Source organism: Schistocerca serialis, chromosome 5 (assembly GCF_023864345.2).
Source record: "Schistocerca serialis cubense isolate TAMUIC-IGC-003099 chromosome 5, iqSchSeri2.2, whole genome shotgun sequence".
NCBI classification, from domain to species: domain Eukaryota; kingdom Metazoa; phylum Arthropoda; class Insecta; order Orthoptera; family Acrididae; genus Schistocerca; species Schistocerca serialis.
The window spans coordinates 437,682,760-437,706,979 of record NC_064642.1 but is presented as its reverse complement, the minus strand read 5'-3'; positions in this window follow the sequence as shown (position 1 = coordinate 437,706,979).

The following is a 24,220-nucleotide window of genomic DNA, read 5'->3' as shown; positions in this document are numbered from 1 at the left end:
TTAGTAGTTAGCCATTCATCCACTACGTGCAGTGAATAATTCAAAATCACTTCACAACACGTGATGCGTCTACATTTTTGATACATTCCGTGATACACGTAGTAAAGCACTGTTTTCACTTCAAACCGTTTACTTAATGCTAAAGGGCATAAATTCTAACTGCTATGTGACACAGTAGCAAGACTAAGGAAATGTGCTATTCCGTAATTCTATCATCCAGATGTGCTCGAGATGGTCAGAATCTTAGGTTTGCATTAAAAGTGTGTACCTATCTAACGGGCGTATTTCATGGCCACCTTACAGTGATTGCAGAATAATCCTTTACTGCCGGAGTGTTATTATACTGAATGTTAATGAATCGGATAGCAGCATAATCGGCAACTGCTCTTGCTGTCGGAAAGTTTTTACACTGTGTCTTAATGAATTGTGTAATCGATTTGCAATACTTGGAGAATTCTAGAAACCAAATGCCAAAAGTCGCGTTACCAGGTATCTCACCACCAGGAATTGTGCTGACTCCGCTATTTTTGTTGACTACATTAATCAAAGAACCCTATCAAAATTTTTAATAAGGAAAAGAACATGGATGGCCGCAGTGCGGGCTTCAGTATTAAATCCTGTGTGAAGAAAATAATATCACCAACACCTAGATAAAATAAGTGGTGCCAGTTGTGATGTCAGCTATTCTCACTTTAATTAAAAATATGACAAAACATTATCTAGCTTCTGCTAAAACATACATCCACATTATGTACGCTGTAGAGGATTGTGTATGGCCAATTTTATTTCACTATACATTAAGAGCATCAAATGGTTCAAATGGCTCTGAGCACTATGGGACTTACCATCTGTGGTAATCAGTCCCCTAGAACTTAGAACTACTTAAACCTAACTAACCTAAGTACATCACACACATCCATGCCCGAGGCAGGATTCGAACCTGCGACCGTAGCGGTCATGCGGTTCGAGACTGAAGCGCCGGCCACACCGGCCGGCGTTAAGATCATCCCCTGTTGTACTCAGTGACTGAGATTGGAAAGAACGACTGTAGACTGCACATGTGTATCAGTGGTATCTGTTATAATGAAGTTTTATTTCCACATTATTTCTATTTTCATGATAAATACTATGAACAATATTTGCAGATAAAGTTCTATGAACTCGTACTTCATATTTTTAAATTAGTTTATGGCGGCATTTTATGTTCCTTTTATCGAGCGTGTGCCTGTTCTAGATTTGTGAGACTCCTGCGATAATCCCCCATAAAGACACACAAAGAGTACATAGCGTATTAGTGCTATAGAGGATCGATCGATAGACCTACTCCTCAGGCAGCTGTTTCTCCATTCATGGTTTCAAAGAAATACTGCGCAGTTCAATTGAAGCGTCACTTTTTCAAAGCCCCACAGTTGTCTCTCTGTGCGACATCTAAGTCTGAAGCAAGGAAGATTAGATTGAACATACCGTCGACATCGACGTCAGTAGAGACGGAGTGCAAACTCGGATGGTGTGAGGGATGGGGAAGGAAATCGGCCTTACCCTTTCAAAGGAACCTTCTGGTTATTCGCCTGGAGAGGTTTAGGGAAACCGCGGAAAACCTAAATCTGGATGGCCGGAGGCAGGTTTGAACCGTTGTCCTGCAGAATGCGAGTCCAGAAATTTGGCTCAAAGGCGCCTACAACCTGCCTCTGTAATGATGTAAAAGCTTGCCGCCCAGCGACGGGACACACGACCAATCAATCGACAAGGAGTTTGCACATGAGGAAAGAAGACCACAGCTCACAAGTTCATGTGAGCTGTAAGGTACATTGATGATATCTCACCGGAACCAAAATCAACCTCAGTTGCCCTCGACGTCACCATGAACTTGTCACACGATGGAAAGCGTGACAAATCCTCCCCTGTTAGTCAAATTTTACCCCTTATTTAGACGATTCTGAGATGAAAGTCCGATTACAGAGACAGCCATACATTGATGAGTCACCGCCACCGTAACTAGCACCTCTTTCAACACCTCTTGGATTTCGTATGCGGCCAGCAGTCGCTAGTTAAACGACGTACCGCCGCTCACCACAGTGACGCCGGAACTACTGGCTGTCACATCGTCGCCTAGTAATCAGTAAGTGGCTGTCTCTGGACAGGTACATTTTGAAGTGCTCAACAAAGGTGCACGTGTAGCACTGAGGATGTTGTTGAACTGGAAGTGGGGATGTGTTAGAGGATCCCTGTGCCGTTTTATTCATGCGTGTGTCAATGTCACATCCGCCTTAATCACGCCACCGGAGATCCCGAAACGGGAGGACTGAAAAGGATTAAACACCATTTGCTGTTTCCGATCAGATTCAAATTTCTTCGACTGGTTTTGAACGGTTCCTAGAGGTTCCACTCTGCATACTTTAGCAACAACTGCGGTCGCGCTAAACTCCTCGTTCAGTGGTGTTGCAGGATCACGATGTCCTTACATAATGGCCGATAAAATTCTTCTGCTATAAAATTTTGGAATTTAGTAGTTGACAATGAGGCGCCAATGGCATATGGATTTTATCGACTGTGACAACGGCCACGGAAGCTTAGGTTTACATCCCTAGGGAATGGTTTAATCGTCTGGAAGAGGATTGGTGGAGTGAGAGGGGGGGGGGGGGGGAGCAGGAGGTTTCTAGAGTGCCCAAGTGCCCAATAAAACAATTCCCATCGCTGTTATTTAGGTTTATTTCTAGGCTACCAGTTTCGACGGCACACTACGTCATCATCAGGCCTATACAGTGAAAGTTATAACAGAGCAATAAGTACATATTAATATACAGAGCATAAGGTCTAAAAGATGCCAGTGCTGCATATTAATTTACGTAATTGAAATATATATTGTAGACAATATGTATTTTAATATGTACTTATTGTTCTGTTATAGCCTTCACTGTATAGGCCTAAGGATGACGTAGAGTATCGTATAAACTGGTAGCCTAGGAATAAAACTAAGTAACGGCGATTGGTATTGTTTTATTGGATATTGATCAGCCATATTCCCATACTCCAGCCAGAATATGGAGTTACATTCGCGTCTAGAATGAGTTACTTCACTGCCACCCCTTGAGGCAATTTCTTATCGATACTGAGCGGCGGTGTGTCCGAAATGGTTTGATCGGTCACCAATAAGAAAACCGCATCATATCCGAGCTGGTATTGTACTTCTGACTTTTACCGCAGAGGCGCCAAAAGAAGAGATGGAATGAGGGTGAGAGGGATGTGACGACCTTCCCATGATGCGGTACGTCCACGGTTGCAGTCGGCAGAATCGGCGTTAATTTTCACGCTAATGTCACATCGTTAACGTACCTTACACTTCACTTGGGCATCTGAGATACGGCCTCTTCCTCGCACGTGTTGACACGTTGCTCTTTGAAGCGTCGTCGACCCCGAGGGGGACGTCGTAGACCGCCAAGCTTTTGCGTCGTTACAGAGGAATGTTAGAATCATATTTCAACCAAATTTCAACCTTACGCTTCTAAATAGCACACAAATAGAGTGTGGCCGTCTAATTGTGTTGCGCAGTGTATATTTTAGCAAGTTACTGCTCGACCTTACACAGCTCATTTTATGGTCGAACTGCCCGTACTATCACTTCATAGTCTGCAGAGGCACCTGCTCTGCAACCTTTATAGAGTCCTTAATAACATTTTCTATCACAAACAGAGAGACCATTATCGAACAGTGCAGAAGAAATACGGTTTGTTACTTAAACAGAGCAGAAAGACTGTTAGAGGGAGTCAGTAAACTGCACTGTGTAGCTATGCAGGGTTGGTAACGGGGTGGGTAGAATCACTTACCCTCCGCACGCCTTGTATAATAGGTAATCCGAAAAAAATGTGCGAATTATGTACGCTGTCCTGCTCATTTTCACGTTTGCTCAGGTTCGTAGTAGGTTTGTACGATCAACTTTGGTTGTCAAAAAACTGAATTTTAAAACTTACTGGTAGACTGAAACTATATTCTATACAGAGACTTGACCACAGTACCATGCCTGTCTCACGACCCGCCCTCACAGATTTTATTCCGCCGGTACCTACCTTCCAAGCTCCACAGAAGCTATCTTGGATAACTTGATAGAATAGAGCTCCTGGAGTAAAGGACATTGCGATTAAATCGCTTATTCACACCCTAGGAGAGCTTATTCATAATGAGAGACGTTTTGGCGTAAGTATAGATGTATGGTGGGGTGGTTGTTCGTGATCGGATAGCTCAGTCGGTAAGACCATCTTCGGTGAACAACCGTCAGTCCGGCAAACAGTTATTTAATCTGACAGAAAACTTTAAAACAGCGCACACTACGCAGCAGATTAGAGAACTCATTTTAGAGTTAAATTTAAATGTTAATTATAATGCGGAAATAATTGGGATATGTTTCGATTCACTTCTTCTTTTCCGATTTGAACGGAGTAACCTTTTTGCAGCTTGCACTACTACGAGAATGCCATCAGAGTTGCGTTTTACAATGCTTGGCTTTGTCGCGATACAGATGTACCGTATACGAAACCCGTAAACTTTTACGTGTCACTCTATTCCGTTCCTGAATCAGTGAGCGAGCTTCACGACGTATGCCAGAGCTCAGCCTGCAGCGTTTGTCTAGTGCCGAGTTTTTCATTTCGCCGCGGCCAGACGTCTGTGAAGTCTTATTTGAATTTATATTGCAGGGCTTGTGTCCTACTTGTCGCTTTCTGTGAGTTGAGGAACGCACGCTGGAGGCCTTTGAGTGTGTGCAAACTTGACATAGTTTCCGAGCCGTGTTTGTCTCCATCCGTCGCCCCTTCGACCCACCCCTCCTCTTCCGCCTCTAGCAGACAAAAACACATTTCATTGTATACAACTCTTATCTCCGATGCGAGACACGATGTAATGGTACTCTGTATTACTTACGTAAGAGTGGGTTCATTAACTCTAAGCCCCACTATTTGGGCGCGAAAAACTTTTTACGAAAAAAAGTTTTCTGCCATTAACAGTAGTGTTAAAAAGCAGTTAATATTAAATTAAATTTCAGTGTATTTTTCTTGTCCTCATATTTCTTCCAAATAGAACCAAGTATTAAACTACGAAGACAAATTACTAATGCATCTAATTTCATTGATAAAGTTCATAGGTATTGTATTCATAAATACGTAGTCGAATTTCTTATCTTGTTTACTCGATCCAGACGCCATACAAAAGCTCTGCATCACATAACTGTACATCATTAAGTCATACTACTAAAACAATAATTACAATAATAACCACAACGTAATGAAATATGGTAGTTCAGAAGGAAGAGGTACGAGGCGCGTTACACGGGGAAATGTGGAGCATGGGAAGTCTGGAGAAGACGAAACTGACGATGAAATGTGAAATGAAGAACTAAAAAAAGTGAGAGAAAGATTACACGAAATGGCAAGTGAATGGAAGACCTTTACCAGAAGGAGTGTGAAAATAAATAGAAGCGGAAAAGTAAAGAATATTCACAATGGGTTATACAGGATGAAGGAGGAGATAATTCCGTAGAGATGAAGATATTACCAAAATTTAAGAAAAGATGAGGCTCAGCACCAAACAAGTCAAACGTCTAATGACTTACACTGTAATTTCGTTCTGAACTTCTCTAACGGTCGTCCGGAAGCTTTTGAACGACAAATGTATCGTGATTATTCTTTACACATTCTTATAAGCCTTTTGACAGCCTGTTAATATTCTTTCTGTTTCTGATCACGCTTAAAAACCGGAAATTGTGTGGCCACAAAAGCGACACAAATGCGTGGATATGTATGCAAATGTGTTCGTATAGACATCTTCAAAATTTGCTACATGAAGAAGATGAGAAAGAGGAACAGATAGCAAATTCTGATGATGAAGGGGACCAAGTTGTGTATCAGGTAGATAACATTAACGTTACTAAGATAGAGGAGGCAATGAAACCGAGAGGAAACAGCAAAGTTGTAGGGCCTCATGGAATCAGCGTAGTAATCCCAGAATACAAAGGATTAAATTAACAACTCCAGGTTTTGCATCTTTTAAATAAACGCTGAAAGACAAGGGTGGTCCTTACTCGAGGAAGACAGAGGAGGCGGTACGGTTCTATAGAAATGGAGGAAGAAATGTCTGTGAGACTGTCAACGGACAATCCAACTAAATGCTTCTTTTGGACGCTATGCAAGACTTATTAACAATGTAATGAGAAAGTTGATTGAATACAACCTGGAGACTCACAACGAATTCATATATTAAGAAAAGCCTTTCGATGGATAAATAGAAACGTGATGGAAAAACGAGGATATGATAGACAGTGAAGACACGATCAATAATGATCAACAGAATGTGTGGCAATGGTTTATCCTCTCCTCTACTATATTAACCGGATATTTAGACAACATTGTAAGAAAATGAAAACGGTAAGCTTAACAAGGTGTCAGATTAATACCACACACACACACACACACACACATACACACACACACACACACACACATAAATACTCTGCTCTTTGCCGACGGTATAATAATTATGCCAGTGACCAGTTAATGCTCCACTTAAACAGAAAATGTAAGTATTATCATATACAGATTTCCAATACTCTTGAAAATAACACTAGATCAGCAATCAGTTGAACAGGTTACACATTTTTAACTTTTTGGCTGCGATTTTAGTTATGGATATGAAACAGACAGCACAATGATATGTGAGACAATCCTCAGAAGACTGAATAATAAGTGAAGGGAGAACACACTGCTGAAATTTTACAAAGTAATAGCAGCCCATACTCCAGCATATGGATGTGAAACTTCAATATCAATTACTAAATGCAATAGGAGAATCCCTCTAGCTGCAATTTCATTTTAAAGAAAATGGTAAATGATGTACACCCCTAGACTCCTTTTTGTTTCTCGTGGGTCATCAATGTATCCTCCATGTCATCTACATTAAACTGTTATTTAAAGAATTGTTTCTTTTATCTGCGCTTCCTGCATATTGTATGAGAAATATTGAGTAACTCAATAGACAACAAATACTGCATTATTCAATTAGCGAGGGAATATTTATGCAACCCAGACGTAGATATGGTATTTACAGCTGTTCTTACGTATCACGATGGTAAGCTTTCTGTAAATACTTTTGTATCCACTTATTATGTTTAAGTTGTATGTGCCTTCTTATCTATTATACTCTATTTAATTTCACTATTTGCAACAGAGATAAAATATTGTGTTAAGCGATTCGAATTCCCCATAGGACGAGTAAATGTTTGAATAAGATTGATTTTTAATTATGTTCATTAAATGATGCAGCAGATAAAATACTAAAATTTTCAAAAGTTTAAACTTATCTTATGTATTGTATAGTGTCTTATTGAGGGTCACAATAAGGGTGGTCCTTAGCTATATGCAATTTTAACACAGTTGGAATTTTGCTTCTCCCACCCCCTACAGCCTGAGATAAGTTTTATCGCAATCTGATAAATTCTAGGCTCCATTCAAAACCCACTGCAGTTGGAACATAGAATCTGTAACACCTCCTTTCATCAAGATGCATTGTATTCTTCCTTATCTTGACTGTATGCTTGTCTTTTGTGAGAGTAATGTATGCAGCAAAAAACTGTTGAAAACTAAAAAGTAAAAAGTCAGTAGGCTTAGCTGAAGTACCAATGTGTGTACTGAAACAATGCATAGAGATTATAAAAGGCTTTTAACAAATATGATAAATGAATCCTTCACATCAGGGACATTTCCAGAGTAGTTAAAACAGGCAGGAGGTATACCTTTGCTTAAGGAAGGTAATGTAGAAGAAACAGAAAATTACCTACCCATTTCTCTGCTGTCACCATTCTCAAAAATAATACAAGCAATATAAAAGACAAATTAATCACTTACTATAACAGATACATTCTTTTAAGCGAATCACACTTTGGTTTCCGAAGTGGCAAAAAATATGAAGTCAGCCATAGAACAATTGACAAAAGTTGTACTCGATGCTATTGACAGTGGTAGGTGGGTCATAGGCACATTTTTGGACCTTGCTAAAGCTATGTCATATTTCTTCGGGGGGGGGGGGGGGGGCGTAATGCACAATGTATGAACACAATTTTCAAACTCCAGAAAAGAGCCATAAGAATAATAACCACAAATAGTAGTCGAGCTCATTGTAAAGATCTGTTCAAAACACTGGGATTGTAGCTGCTCTGTGTGAATACATTTGCCAGTCAGTTGAACACATCAAAAATAACTTTGGAAATTTGCACAATGAGCTCTGTCCATGACCGTGGAATTAGAGCTAGACTCAACTTACATTTACCAAGAAAAAATAAACCTCAAAACAGTATTTTCTACCGAAAATAAAACTGTACTATAAATTACCAAAACAGATGAAAGAAATTGCAAAATACACTTATTTGAAAAGGCAGCTAAAAGTAGATCTAAAGCAATACATTTTATACATTCAAGGGTTACTTAGATAAAACAGAGTAGGGGTTTGGTAAAAAGAAATGATACACATATAAATAATAATAATTATCATGATTATAAAACATCCGACATTCCACATAACATCTCCAGACAATGTTTTTTTCCTTCTCTTTTTCCTTTTCTAGAAAAACTTATCCGCAAACTATGCATTGCACAATACTGACACCTCTCCCTCTTTCTGAGATCAAAATCTCACTCATTATAGAGATACGCTAACTCAGTTTTTCAGGATAGCAAATGGGAAGTTTTGGTACAAAAAATGGCCAAGAGATCACTAGTGTGTCTAGTGTGTGTAGTGAGTGAAGTGGTATGAAAGAATGTGTGCATAATGTGTGCCGTGACTGATAGTGAGATATGAGTGAACAGTGTGGCATTACATTATTCAATAAGTTATTTGTAAAAGAAGTATTTTATACAAGGAGTAAATCTAACATTTGTATCTTACTAGACATCTATAAATGTATGTGTATATGAATTAGATTATTTTAAGTTAACCAGAACTTGTAAATACTTTGACATGAGTAGAGATATGCGGATGAAAAAAGCTACTGCTATTACTACAAACACATTCAGGCAAATGGTGCAACTGCTTAAAATCATTGTACTTCATATTACCAGAAATTTCATTCGAGGCATTCCAAAAACAAGAGATATTTGATGTATCTCATTTCTGTAGAATCTAATAGATAAATTTATATACTGAACACTGTACATTATTTATTCCTTAGAGAAGATTGAGTAGCATCTGGGTAATTTTAACAGTCTCCAGCAACAAACTGAAAAGCGAATTAATTTGAAGTACCGTCTTTGGTGAAAATTTTGCTGCAGTCCTGAATGAGTCGGATGCTTCATTCACATTAGGAATCTCGTCAAGTTTTTGAATTGAGCTTATATAGCAGGATTCATGTTGGAGGGTCTTGGTGGAGTGAATCGGAAGTGACAGAAAACCTCGTGAAGCAAGTTTTCCCAACGAGTAATATAAAAGATTAAAAGTCAGAATTCGTAAAAGAAGAAAGACCTTTTCGTTTATAGTGTACCATTTCAGTAGATTTTTTTTTTTTCTGCATCTTGTTCAGTTTCTCCAAATCCAAGATAACTTGAATCATATTTGCCTTGGCCTTTGTTGGAACATTGTCCTCAAATAAAGCTAAAGCCACAGTATCAGGAACTAAGTACCAGGCATAATTCGAATATATTTTGTAGCATCTTCACTGTTTAATGGACCACATTCAAAATAATTTATCAGTTGACTTATGAATAGGAAAACATGGCAAGTTGCCTTAATTCCATCTGTTGTCAGGAACTAGATCAGGAGTTAAACGCAAGCAAGAAAAATACATATGCCTGGTAATGAGGTCTTCTTCTATCAGACAGGTGAAACTGACCTTGAAACATGTATAAGTTGAATGCCATCCATCTACAACGAGTTGTAGCTCTCGGGAAGCGAAACGACATCCCATTCTCAGGAAGTCACCAAGAAAGATTGTCATTAGCAGTTCTAAGTAATCATCCCGCTATTGTTTCAGCATAAAACCGTGGTTTTCTAAGATTCCCTGTTAAGTAGATCGTAAATCATCAGGTACTTCACTACTACCGGTTACGTAAGTGTCCTTGTCGAATTTCGACAAACGTACTCTAAACGTCATGAAATGTTTCATGTCCAGGCCAGAAATTTTGCCCATCAGTGAGTCGAGAAAGTCCTAAAATCAGTTCAAAAAAGTAATGACGCGAGGGATGCATAATAGGTCACAACTGAACACTTTTTCTAGATTTGTGCAGGTGCCATTTTCTCCACCTGTGTTGCTTGCTGTCGCGTCACAACAAATTGCATAAAGTTTTTCAGGTGTACCTCATTTCTCTACAGCCTGGTAAACAGCGATGGCTTCATTTTCTCTACAAGATGTTGGGACTTTAGAAACTTCCTATAATTATTCCTTGCCTAGAAAGTTTATTAATAATGTCAGTCTATCAATGGTTTTTAATACAGTGTGATATTTTTTACATAATGCAACATTAGGATTAAAGTCTTAAAACAATGTTATTAGAAATAAGAATCTCTACTGATTAAAATTGTTTTAATAATAACAATAATAATACTGCGAAACAGAATAACAAAATGCACAGACCAAAAATTCTAAACTTCATGGTCGATGAGGGTAATTTTGTTGTTACCCGATTGAGCTAACATATAGCACATTTTTTTTATTAATTGCAACAAAATACAGGGGTGGAAGTTTAACTTTTAGAAAGTTGAGAAATAAGAACCACCCTAGTCAGCATGCATGACTAGAGTAATTCCTTGTGTCCTCATAGTATCAAACCAAACGTTACAGATGTTACCGTAATTTAAGCGAGTACTCCACAAATATATAGTTTCTATGGTAACAGCACTACAGATATTAGCTAAATTATCGTCAGCCTTCCTCGGCAGTGGGTCTTTTGTAAGGCATCAGAGCGTAGAGCAAGATTTTCGGCATTGTACGCGGACAGTTCAGTGCTGCATAGGTAAGTTCTAGGGGAATAACACAGGCACTTTCGTACTGACCTGATCAAGCACATACAAAACGTTAATCGTAAAGGTAAAACTTTTTTCTTTGAGTAATTATTTGTATTTAGCAGCCTGACTGCACTCCCTTGTTAATCTTAAACTTATGTGTGTTACAGAGAAATTCCTTACATTTGTAAATATGAAATGTTGGATGTCTGCGAATATTGATTACAGTGGAAGATGAAAAGTTTTTACTTAAATTCTTTTCGTCCCCAGTTATATATTTCGGATTTATGTGGTTCAAAATTAATTCTGTATTATTAATATTATTTTTGTACGTCTATGACTACATCTACATAGATACTTCGCAAGCCAACGTACATTGCGTGACGGAGGGTATCATGTACCCCTACTTGTCATTTCGATTCGTATTAAATTCACAAAAAGAGCGGGGGAAAAACGACTGTCTCTACGCCTCCGTAAGAGTCCCAATTTTTCGTATCTTATCTTCGTGGTGCTTACGCGCGATGATGTTTGGCGGCAGTAGAATAGTACGGCAGTCAGCTTCAAACGCCAGTTCCCTAAATTTTCTCAATATTATTACTGAAAAAGAACGTCACCTTCACTCCAGGGATTCCCATTTGAATTCCCGAAGCATCCCCGTAACACTTACGTGTTGTTCGAACCTACCGGTAACAAATCTAGCAGACCGCCTCTGAATGGCTTCAGTGTCTTCCTTCAATCCGAACTGGTACGTATTCTAAATACTCGAGCAGTACTCAAGAAAAGGTCGCACCAGCGTCCTATTAGCGGTCTCCTTTACAGGTGATCCACTCTTCCCTACAAAGCCTCGCAATAAACCGAAGTCGACCATCCGCCATCCCTACCACAATTTTCACATTCTCGTTCCTCATCATATCACTTTGCTACCTTATGCCCAGATATATAAATGACTTGACTGTTTCAAGCAGGACACTAGTAATACTGTATCCGAACTTTACGGGTTTTCTCTTCCTATTTAGCTGCATTAACTTACATTTTTCCTCATTTATGACTAGTTGCCGTTCTTCATACCAACTGGAAATTTTGTTTAAGTCGTCTTGTATCTTTCTACAGTCACTGCCCTGAGACACTCCTGATGGTATCCTTATCTCTGATGAACGTTCGCCGTCGAGGACAAGATACTGGGTTCTATTATTTAAGAAGTCTTCAAGCCATTCACATGCCTATCAAGTTATTCCATATCGCCGTACCTTCGTTGACAGTAGCAGCGGGGCACCGTGTCAAATACTTTCTGGAAATCTAGAAATATGGAAAATGCCTGTTGCTGTTCATCATTTGAGAAATGGGCTAACTGAGTGTCGCACGAGTGACTCTTTTTACTACTATGCTGATTCATGGACGTAAGCTTCCCAGCCGCAAAAAAGTTTACTATATTCGAACTGAGTATATTTTCAAGGATTCTGCAGCAAACTGAAGTTAGCGGAATTGATCCGAAATTTTGCGAGTCCGTTCGTTTACCTTTCTTATATAACGGAGCTACCTGGGCATTTTCCCAGTCGCTTGGATCTTTATGCTGGGTGAGAGATTCACGATATAGCTAGCGAAGTAACTGCCGTAGAGTACTCATCGTAAAATCGAAATTGGATTCCATCCGGATCTGGTGATCTGTTTGTTTTCAAACCTTTCAGTTGTCTCTATGCACCAGGTACGCTGATTTCTATCTAGAGCACACAGGAGTGTACCGATGGTATGTTTGCACGGCTCTGTTGTGTGTGTACGATTTCTTGAACGTGAATTTTAAAACTTCGGCTTTCGTTTTGCTGTCTTCAACTGCCACACCAGACTGGTCAACAAGTGACGGAATGGGAGCATAAGACCCCATTGGCAATATTACATAGAACCAGAATTTTCTCGGGTTGTCTGCCAGATCTTTGCTACATCTACATCTACATAAATACTCTGCAAGCCACCATACGGTGCGTGGAGGAGGGTACCTCGTAGTACAACTAGCATCTTCTCTCCCTGTTCTACTCCCAAATAGAAAGAGGGAAAAATGACTGTCTATATGCTTCTGTACGAGCCCTAATCTCTCTTATCTTTTCTTTGTGGGCTCTCCGCGAAATGTAAGTTGCCGGCAGTAAAATTGTACTGCAGTCAGCCTTAAATGCTGGTTGTCTAAATTTCCTCAGTAGCGATTCACGAAAAGAAGGCCTGAACGCCTCCTTTCCTCTAGACTCCCACCCGAGTTCCTGAAGCATTTCCGTAACACTCGCGTGATGATCAAACCTACCAGTAACACATCTAACAGCCCGCCTCTGCTTCTATGTCCTCCGTCGAACCGACCTGATAGGGACAGTGTGACAGTGGTAGTTGTGTGCTTCGCGCATAGATCTTTTCAGAGACGTACGAGTCTCTACTAACCTCCGCCTGTCGTCATTAGTGTGTCTCCTTTTGAAGCTAGAGTGCTACAGCATCTACTTCCTAAGCAGCAAGTCCGTTAGTTCTGATTCACTTTTGCAAGGAGAGAACCAACTCGCAGGGCAGACATACCGAGTTCACAATGGCTTTCTTTCCAGCCCTGAACGCTATCTGCCTAAGAGGCTCAGTAACACGCCTAACAATGGAGCTCTTGATAACCAATAAACCTCTCCTCCCGTGTGCCTGTTCGGACCCTGCTGAAGGATCGGCCACCTGTCCACTCGCAGGATGAACGGGCGAGGACAGGAGCGCCGCGAACATTTTTCTACCCGCCACTAACCATCATGTGAGGGAGGATGCACCACATCGTGTGTACAAGTGATACTTGAGGTGACCCATGTGACTCGCTAGGTTCTCCGCCACCGTTACAGCAGCCTGAAAGTGACTGATCGTAACCAACAGCAAATTCAGCTGTTCGCGAACAGCGGCCAGCCAGTCCTGCGTCCACGCACAGCACAGACACATCCAATCCATCCTAGCAAGACTAACTGAAGAAGTGAATTATAAAATTAGACAGTCCAAGGTATGCTACTTGGTACCCTCGTGTATTAAATTAAAATAAATGATTTCATCAAAACAATAATTCATATTATATAAGATTAATTTTATTTATTGTGTCACCAATGGACGCTGATGCTTGAAAGACCTACGCAACTGGCTATTCAATGAACAACAATTGCGCTAACGGCTGAATGAATTTACACTTACAATAATGCGAGATTAACCATATTAAACGGAGAAACACGCACGAAATTTAATAAATATATTACATGGAAAACACAGAGAAGGATAAATACGTAAGCTGTGGCTCTGTAGACGCACTCGTATCACAGCCGAAATAAAATTATCTTCGCGAACGGTACACAGCCCACTGACCTCAGACTCTCAATTACAGTGAACCTCCTGAATAACTTCTTGGACGTATTCCAATCTCTGTCCTTATAGTTACCGTACTATTCTCTGCAGCTCCTTGTAGTGCTATGGATATCAATCTCTGGTGTCTATCTTGTCAATGATTTCTGTATTCTTCTACCCACATCGATTCAATGGAGAACCTCCACATTCTTACCTGTTCACCAAACTTTCGACAATCTTTTGTACAACGACTTCTCGAAACCTTCGAATCTCTTCCCAAATGGTTCAAATGGCTCTGAGCACTATGGGACCTAACATCTATGGTCATCAGTCCCCTAGAACTTAGAACTTCTTAAACCTAACTAACCTAAGGACAACACCCAGTCATCACGAGGCTGAGAAAATCCCTGACCCCACCGGCAATCGGACCTGGGAACCCGGGCGCGAAATCTCTTCCCCATCTGTTCCACCACAGTCTACCATTTACTTCCCTATCAAAGGTCTTGTAGCGACAAATAGACCGGACCTTATCCCCAATATCAGTATAGCAACGGGTATTAGCGATCATGAAGTCATTATAGCAACTATGATTATGAAAGTTAATAAATCAGCCAAGAAGTCTAGGAGAATATTTCTGCTAGACGGAGCAAATAAGCAGTTCTTAGTATTTCAGTTAGTGAACTGACATCACTTAGTTCCAGTAAGATGGACGGAAAGGAATTATGGGTAAAGTTTAAGGAGATTGTAAATTGCAGCCTGGAGAGTTACGTGCCTAGTAAGTGCATAAAGGATGGGAAAGAAGCACCATAGCTTAACAACAGAATTCGGAAGATGCTGAGGAAGCAGAGGAATATGCTGAAGAAGCAGAGCCTGTTGCACTCTCGGTTGAAAAGGGGACGCACAAATCACAAGCGAAGGTTGGTAGAGCCTCATGCGTCTTGAAAGTATCTATGTGCGAAACATACAATTACTGCCACTTTCACCCTTAGCAAATGATCTGGCAGAGAACCCGAGAAAATTCTGGCCTACATAATATCGCTAAGCGAGTCTAATTCTCCCATTCAGTCACTTGTTCACCAACCTGATGGGGCAAATGTAGACAGCAAAACGAAAGCTGAAGTTCTAAATTTCACGTACCACAAATCGTTCAAAAAGGAGAATCGCACAAACATACTGTCATTTGACCATCGGACAGGCACCCATATAGGCGACATTGTAATAAGCTGCCCTGGCTAGAGAATCAACTGAAAGAGTTGAAAGCAAACCAGGAGTTGGATGGATTCCGATTTCCGTTTTACAAAGAGTATTGTATGGCACCCAACCGTTACCTATCCCACATTTATCGTGAATCTCTCTCCCAGAAGAAAGTCCCAAGACGAAAAACACGCAGATGGCTCCAGTATATGAGAAGGGTTAAAGAACAGACACCCAAAATTACCGATCACTATCCCTAACTTTAGTGTGCTGCAGAACCCCTGAAGATATTCTCAGTTCGAATATAACAAACTTTCTTGAGAATTAGGTCCACGAATAGCGTGTTTTAAGAAAGCATCGCTTGTGTGAAACTGAAACGTCCCCTTAGAAAAATGAATGAATTACTGTGCTTATAAACCTCTTACGTTATTTGATTTTCAAACAGCTGAGCGGAACTGAACGTGCTCAGACATTTCTCTCTTTACTTATTCTGATCAACACTAAACTGAGACACAATATGTTTAGCGCAACGCAATTTGACTTTCAATAATCCCTACAAAAGAACCTATACCTTTCATGAATCACTTACCTCACAAAAATCTTCGTTACTTGAAGACGAGAGGAAATTATTGCTCTAGCAGTTATAAACATTGTCTATTCGACATTTGAAAAAATAGTGCATTAATTATTTACATAATCTTCTATGATGTAATTGGATATATCGATGTGTATCACACAAAGACAATGATAATTGTATATTCCTTTTATGATCTGCGTTTGTCTTCCTTTGTTTTTACCTTTTGTTGATTGGCTTTTGTAGGTTCAGCACCCAAGACGCATATCAAACTGAGGTCTGTTAAGAAATTGTAATTATTTGTTGATTATTACTTGAAAATAGAGTTCATTATTATTATAAACATGAGTGAATAATTATTTGTAACTGTAATTCCTCTCTCAGTAAGCGTTATCTGTGTTAATTGTTTCTTACCGCTGCAAGGAGCGCAGCCATTGATGATTGCGATTTGTATCGCGTTTTTGTCTGTGTTTGCCTTAGAAACAAATCAAATGTTTGCTTGATGAAGTATAAATAGTGCACAATACGAAAGTAGAGTTTCTGTAAAGTTCAATAAGCATTTAAAATACTTATTTGCTCTAACAATAGAAAGTCTCTATCAATTGTCTGCCGCCATCTTCACAATTATCACAGTGGCAAATTCAAATTACGCAACTCTGCAGGCATAAATGCTGAACGTAATACAAAGGTGTAAAAATGAATGTGCACCGGTGGTCCCGAACTCATTTTAATGAAAATAATTCGAATCAGATTGGTTCTTTAAAAACAGTGCTCATAGCACGATCGTTATAACAAATTTTTCTAACTGATGTATGGAGCCGAAATTAATTACGCACGAGTTGCGAAGAATATTGTTTCAGGTAACATACATCAGTGTTCTGCGCGGCTGATATTCGGTGGTTTTAATGATCATTTTGCTGAAGATAACTGCTTCCATCTTAATCAATAGTTGTATAGAATCTGTTGTATGAACTGTGATTTAGTGACACGTACACAACTACAGACAACACTTTAACACGACGTTAACTTGGAGTTCTTTAGCAACTTGACCAAATCTTTAGCCGGGAGAAAAACTATTTAGTAATTACTCAATGTAATAAAATAAGATTATCATTTCCATTTACAAATCAGTTAAATACCAAACCACTGAATACCAACAGCGAAGGCCCCAATATATATATATATATATATATATATATATATATATATATATATATATATACATATATATATATATATATATATCAGTTCATGACATCCAGTCTCACAAATTCACTCTCTCTAATGGACACACGTCCAGATCATCCGCTCTCAAAACTCCGCCCTCCGCCATCTCACTCCCCACGTCCCCCACCGCTGCTGGCTCACCCCCAACTGCGCAACGCTACGCGCTGTTCACTTCCAACTGCCCAACACTACAATAGCGACTATTCCAACAATGCCAACCAGCCACAGACTTCACACAGCACAGTCAGTGATATTCATACAGAGCGCTACGTGGCGTTACCAACATAGAAACCTAAACAGCCTACTTACAAAACTTAGCTAGCCCTTTTCTCAAACAATGTACTGCGAACCTCTGTCAGGTATTTAAATGTGATTTGCAGAGAATCGATGTAGATGTAGATGAACTTTGGACGATAACCAATAGGCAGATTCCACATTTTTAAATTTCCGGAAAGCACTTGACACGAAGCCCCACTGTACGCTGTTAACGAAGGAACGAGCATAATGAATACGTTCATAGATATGTGGGTGGCTAGAAGACTTCATAAGTAAAAGAACCCACTCAGTGGTCCCAGACGATGAATTTTCATCAGGGAGAAGGGCATCGTCAGGAGTGCCGCAGGGAAGTGTGATAGACAGCTGTTGTTCTCCATTATACATAATTGATTTGGCGGGCACGGTGTGCAGCAATCTGTGGCTGTTTGCTGATGATGCTGTGGGGTACGGTAAAGTGACGCAGTTGAGTAACGATAGGAAAATATGAAAGGACTTAGACAAAATTTCTAGTCTGTGTGATTAATGACACCTACCTCGAAATGTAGAAAAATGTAAGTTAATGTGGGTGAGTAGGAAGCACAAACCTGTTATGTTCAGGTACATCTTGCTAGTGTTCTAACACAGTCAATTCGCTTAAATATATGGGCGTAACATCGCAAAGTGATATGACATGTAACGAGCACGTGAGAACTGTCGTAAGGAAAGCGAATCGCCGATGGTACGTGGTTCCCTGTTCGTACCACACTTATCCACCATATCTCAGATGCCGTAAAAGAGGAAGGGGGATGGAATCATGGTTGGTAGTCACAATTTATAATTAAGTCAGTTTATTGACATTACGACTTTTAAGGAATTTGACAATTACAAATTGTGGACGAACCACTAAATAAAGCATTGCAAATACGTACTCAGTACTCAAATAAACAGTCCCTTAAGAGAAAGTTGTAGAAAAAAATTAATGTGCCAGGCATTTATAGAAACCTTAAGCATAGAAATTATCAATTACTTCACATAGCCACTTCATGAAACTACTTAAAACCAGTTATTACATTAAGATGGCCACACTTAACATTCTTCACTAAAATATTCTTACAAACTTACTATTTCAATCCGTTAAAGAAGTACTTGTTAAAAGGCCAATCATAAGCTTAACGTTACCGGACACTAATACCCCTCTCATTACTTTCCCTTATTACAAAAACAGAATTACTGACAAATTTCAGAAGTTCTAACTCCCACATAGGATTGACCTCAAAATATATGTAATAAAAACAGTTACCAATAAAGGGTGACTTAATGACACTTCAATACCAGTGCCAAGCTAAGATCAAGTTACATAACAAGATAGAACCACTTACATAAAAACTACAGCAAAAACACTGATTTTTAAAAATGAATGTTAACGTCCATAGACGTGTTAATAAAAGACTACTAGAAAGAGCTGCGCAAGGAAGTCAGCAGGTGCTATGCAATTTAAAGTATAGCCCGTTGCCATTCGCTAATATTTAAGGAAACAGGTTCGTCTAAGAACTGTTTACATTCAATATACACTCCTGGAAATGGAAAAAAGAACACATTGACACCGGTGTGTCAGACCCACCATACTTGCTCCGGACACTGCGAGAGGGCTGTACAAGCAATGATCACACGCACGGCACAGCGGACACACCAGGAACGGCGGTGTTGGCCGTCGAATGGCGCTAGCTGCGCAGCATTTGTGCACCGCCGCCGTCAGTGTCAGCCGGTTTGCCGTGGCATACGGAGCTCCATCGCAGTCTTTAACACTGGTAGCATGCCGCGACAGCGTGGACGTGAACCGTATGTGCAGTTGACGGACTTTGAGCGAGGGCGTATAGTGGGCATGCGGGAGGCCGGGTGGACGTACCGCCGAATTGCTCAACACGTGGGGCGTGAGGTCTCCACAGTACATCGATGTTGTCGCCAGTGGTCGGCGGAAGGTGCACGTGCCCGTCGACCTGGGACCGGACCGCAGCGACGCACGGATGCACGCCAAGACCGTAGGATCCTACGCAGTGCCGTAGGGGACCGCACCGCCACTTCCCAGCAAATTAGGGACACTGTTGCTCCTGGGGTATCGGCGAGGACCATTCGCAACCGTCTCCATGAAGCTGGACTACGATCCCGCACACCGTTAGGCCGTCTTCCGCTCACGCCCCAACATCGTGCAGCCCGCCTCCAGTGGTGTCGCGACAGGCGTGAATGGAGGGACGAATGGAGACGTGTCGTCTTCAGCGATGAGAGTCGCTTCTGCCTTGGTGCCAATGATGGTCGTATGCGTGTTTGGCGCCGTGCAGGTGAGCGCCACAATCAGGACTGCATACGACCGAGGCACACAGGGCCAACACCCGGCATCATGGTGTGGGGAGCGATCTCCTACACTGGCCGTACACCACTGGTGATCGTCGAGGGGACACTGAATAGTGCACGGTACATCCAAACCGTCATCGAACCCATCGTTCTACCATTCCTAGACCGGCAAGGGAACTTGCTGTTCCAACAGGACAATGCACGTCCGCATGTATCCCGTGCCACCCAACGTGCTCTAGAAGGTGTAAGTCAACTACCCTGGCCAGCAAGATCTCCGGACCTGTCCCCCATTGAGCATGTTTGGGACTGGATGAAGCGTCGTCTCACGCGGTCTGCACGTCCAGCACGAACGCTGGTCCAACTGAGGCGCCAGGTGGAAATGGCATGGCAAGCCGTTCCACAGGACTACATCCAGCATCTCTACGATCGTCTCCATGGGAGAATAGCAGCCTGCATTGCTGCGAAAGGTGGATATAAACTGTACTAGTGCCGACATTGTGCATGCTCTGTTGCCTGTGTCTATGTGCCTGTGGTTCTGTCAGTGTGATCATGTGATGTATCTGACCCCAGGAATGTGTCAATAAAGTTTCCCCTTCCTGGGACAATGAATTCACGGTGTTCTTATTTCAATTTCCAGGAGTGTATATTTGTTACAGTGGGCAACAAAGAAAGATTTTTTTTTAAAAAGTCTGGGGTTTTCCCGCTGAATTAGACTAATTTTGATGCCCGGCCAGGAATTTTTGCTACAGAAATTTTTAGAAATCGATTTTTCGTAGAAAACAAATTTCTTTGTATTATCTGCTGAGAAACCCCGGAAGATTTTTTCCGTTTTCCTCAAGAAATAAAAGTTAACGTATGCAAATTCATTAAGTTTTTATTTACTCCATGAAATTAAATAAGCTTATTTATCATAATATTAGTATAACAATGAGCGTTACGTGACACAAAAGTTCAGAGTTCACGGCATGAATCGGCGTTTCTTCGATTCCCGTTTGTGAGCAGCTGCTGGGTTGTCTCTCTTCAGCATCCAGCAGTAGTCCCCCATCATGACTGCGTTCCGCCTCCCCTGGTACCTATCCTCCATTTGGCGCATGTCCTGATGGAACCTTTCTCCCTGCTCGTCGCTCATTACCCCAAGGTTTTCAGGAAACTTCTCCATGTGTGAGTACAGGAAGTGCATCTTTATACTCATCAAACACCCGAGCTTTTGAAAGGCCTCTATCATGCTGCTGATGAGTCTGGCGTGGTTTGCTGCCTTCGTGTTCGCCAGGAAGTTGTTCACCACCTGCACAAACGATTTCCACGCGGCGCACTCTAACGTGTTCATGGAGTTTTCGAACTCTGTGTCCTTTATGAGCTGCCGTATCTGTGGCCCATCGAAAATGCCGGCCTTCAGCTTCTCAATGGTCAGTCGCGGAAAGGCTCGGCACAGGTAGTGGAAGCACCTCCCATCCTTGTCCAGAGCACGCGTGAACTGTTTCATTAACCCAAGCTTCATGTGTAGCGGTGGGATCAATATCTTCTCCCGGTCAACAAGAGGTTCGTTTATGATGTTTCTCGCACCAGGTACTAACTGCTCTCGTGACGGCCACACTTTCTTTACATAGTGCTGGGCTCTGTCTCGACTGTCCCACATACATATAAAGCATGGGTATTTCGTGAACCCGGACTGCTGACCAAGTAGAAAGTTCACCATCTTGAAGTCGACGCTGATCCATTGGTGCTGCTCATATTGGATTTTGTCGAGCACGTACTTCACTGCTTCATATTTCTCTACGAGAGTTGTGGAGTGAGCAAGAGGGATTGAGGCGAACTCGTTCCCGTTGTGGAGGAGCACACACTTCAAAGAGCGCTTGCAGCTGTTAATAAAGAGTCGCCAATCTCTCGGATCGTATGTAGGAGCCCCGAGTTTAACAAGAAGACCGGCGACATCTCGGCAGTACAATAGGTCTTCCTCCTGGCAGAAGTAGCCCATGTAGTCCTCATCCCTTCTACGAAAGAAAGTGATACGCGCGTCCTCGCCAAGTAGATTTTTCTCTTTGAGTCTGGAGGCCAACAGCTCGGATGAAGTCTTCGACAAGCTGAGATCCCGAACAAGATCATTAAGCTCACATTGTGAAAAGAGCTGCCGACCATCTTGTGCTTCATACCCCTCGTCTGCTATATATCCTCCCTCGTCTGCAGTGGTGGCCTCGTCGTCGATGTTAGGAAGCTCTGTGAACGCTGGTACAGGAATATCTTCGCAGTGAGCAGCTGGACGGCGGGCAGATGGAAGGTCGGGGTACTGGAGGCTGTGCCGATTCTTCCGGTTGATGCCAGTAGTATTGATGGCGCAGAAGTAACAATCCGATGCATGGTCAAAGGGCTCCCTCCAAACCATCGGAATCCCAAACTTCAGTGAAGTTTTCGTGCCCTTCGTCCACCGCCGGAGGTATTCCACGCACTTCTTGCAGACCGTGTGCGGTGCCCAGGGCTTATCTTGGTCACCCAGCTTGACATGAAAGTAAGCCTGGTAGGCGTTCTTCACAAATCCCGTGATGTTCTTCCTGTCCACTGAAAGCGTGTATTCTCCGCAGATGTAGCAGAATACGTCTGGATTATTCATGCATGAACGTCGCGCAGAAGCCATATCAATCTGAAATAGTAATAGAAATATGCAGTTGACTGTCAGACAATAAAAATTAGAATAAATTTTATACTATAGTAAGAAAAAAAGGCATCTATTGGAATGATTAACTGTTACAATCTTAAAGGCTTCTTTTGTTTTCATATGTCCTGAATAATCACCTTAAAACCCCTAATATTAGCATATTGAAGCCTATAAAAAGGCTTACATTTCAGGGAAAAATGGTCATGTAGGCCTATGGCTGTATCTCAAAAAGTTGACCTGATAGAGCAAAATCAATTTGATATTCGGACTCAGAACACCAAAATCAGTCTACATCAGCTGAGAAACCCATGACGTTTTTTTGGTTGTTGCCCAGTGTTATCTACCAGCTTAACCCGCCTTGGCGGAAGGAAAATAAATACTAAACTTTGGATGGCGATGTGTAAAAACACACGGTAGTGGCCAGTTTTTTTTAAACACTGCCAGGTCTAGATCTCGGATGACATTTCAATCCCCGCCAAGGCGCTGGCACAATCAAAAGTTTTTCTGCGATACACAAAGACATTCCAATAACTCTGAAAAATAGAAACACTCGGCACAATCTTTGACGCCATATGTGGGTAAACGTGTAAAGGAACACGTTACACTACTGGCAACTTCTCAGCTTTTACCTTAAACAATTTATACATGGACAGCTGTATTAATTGAGTGCAGGCTTTGAAAACACCATCATAAAATCATTTGATTACAAGAAACACAGAGCACTAGTAAAACTTCTGAGAAAACTTTCAAATACCGGCCACCGTTTAACTAGGCTAACTGAACACTTCCACACCATCTTAAAGTTCTGATATGAAAGTATCACCATAATAATAAAATTTAAACGCCTCTGAGTGCGTCGGTCAACAAAACACAGTTACCACCACTTACTTCATATCACGTACACAATACGAAGGAGACGGTTCTACAACTTCATCGCTACACTTCAAATTTTGTTCCCAGCGAAGTCACAGAACTTGTATCTCCAAGCTGCCCATGTCGCCAAAACGCCTGACCAGTTTCACACCACAACATATAACGCTCATCACGCTCGTTCGGCAGCCGTTGATACTCGTCTCCCAGCGAATGTCACGAGATCTCTAGGGTTACCCGTCGATGTCTCACAACTAAAATACCTTCACCCGCCAACTCGGAAGATAAGACACGCGAAAAGCAAAGATATCTCAACCACAATCGATCTCAACGATCAATGAACAAAATAACACTGGTGCCAGCTCGTCACGGCTGAATCGACTTCGGTTTATTGGGAGGATTTTTAAGACAGAGTGGTTCATCTGTAAAGGAGACCCCTTATAGGACGCTGGTAGTGAGTTGTTCGTGAATACTGCTTGAGTATTTGAGATCCGTACCAGGTTGTATTAAAGGAAGACATCGAAGCAGCTTAGTAGCGGGCTCCTAGACTTTCTGTCGGTAGGTTCGAACAACATGTACGAGTGACGGAGATGCTTTGGAAACTCATATGGGAATCCGTGGAGGCAAGGCTGCGTTCTTTACGAGCAACACTACTGAAAAAATTTAGAGAACCGCATTTGAAGCTGACTACTGAAAGATACTACTGCCACCAACATACACTCCGCGTAAGAACTAAGAAGATAAGATACGAAAAATTAAGGCTCATACAGAAGCATAGATAGTCGTTCATCCCACGCTCT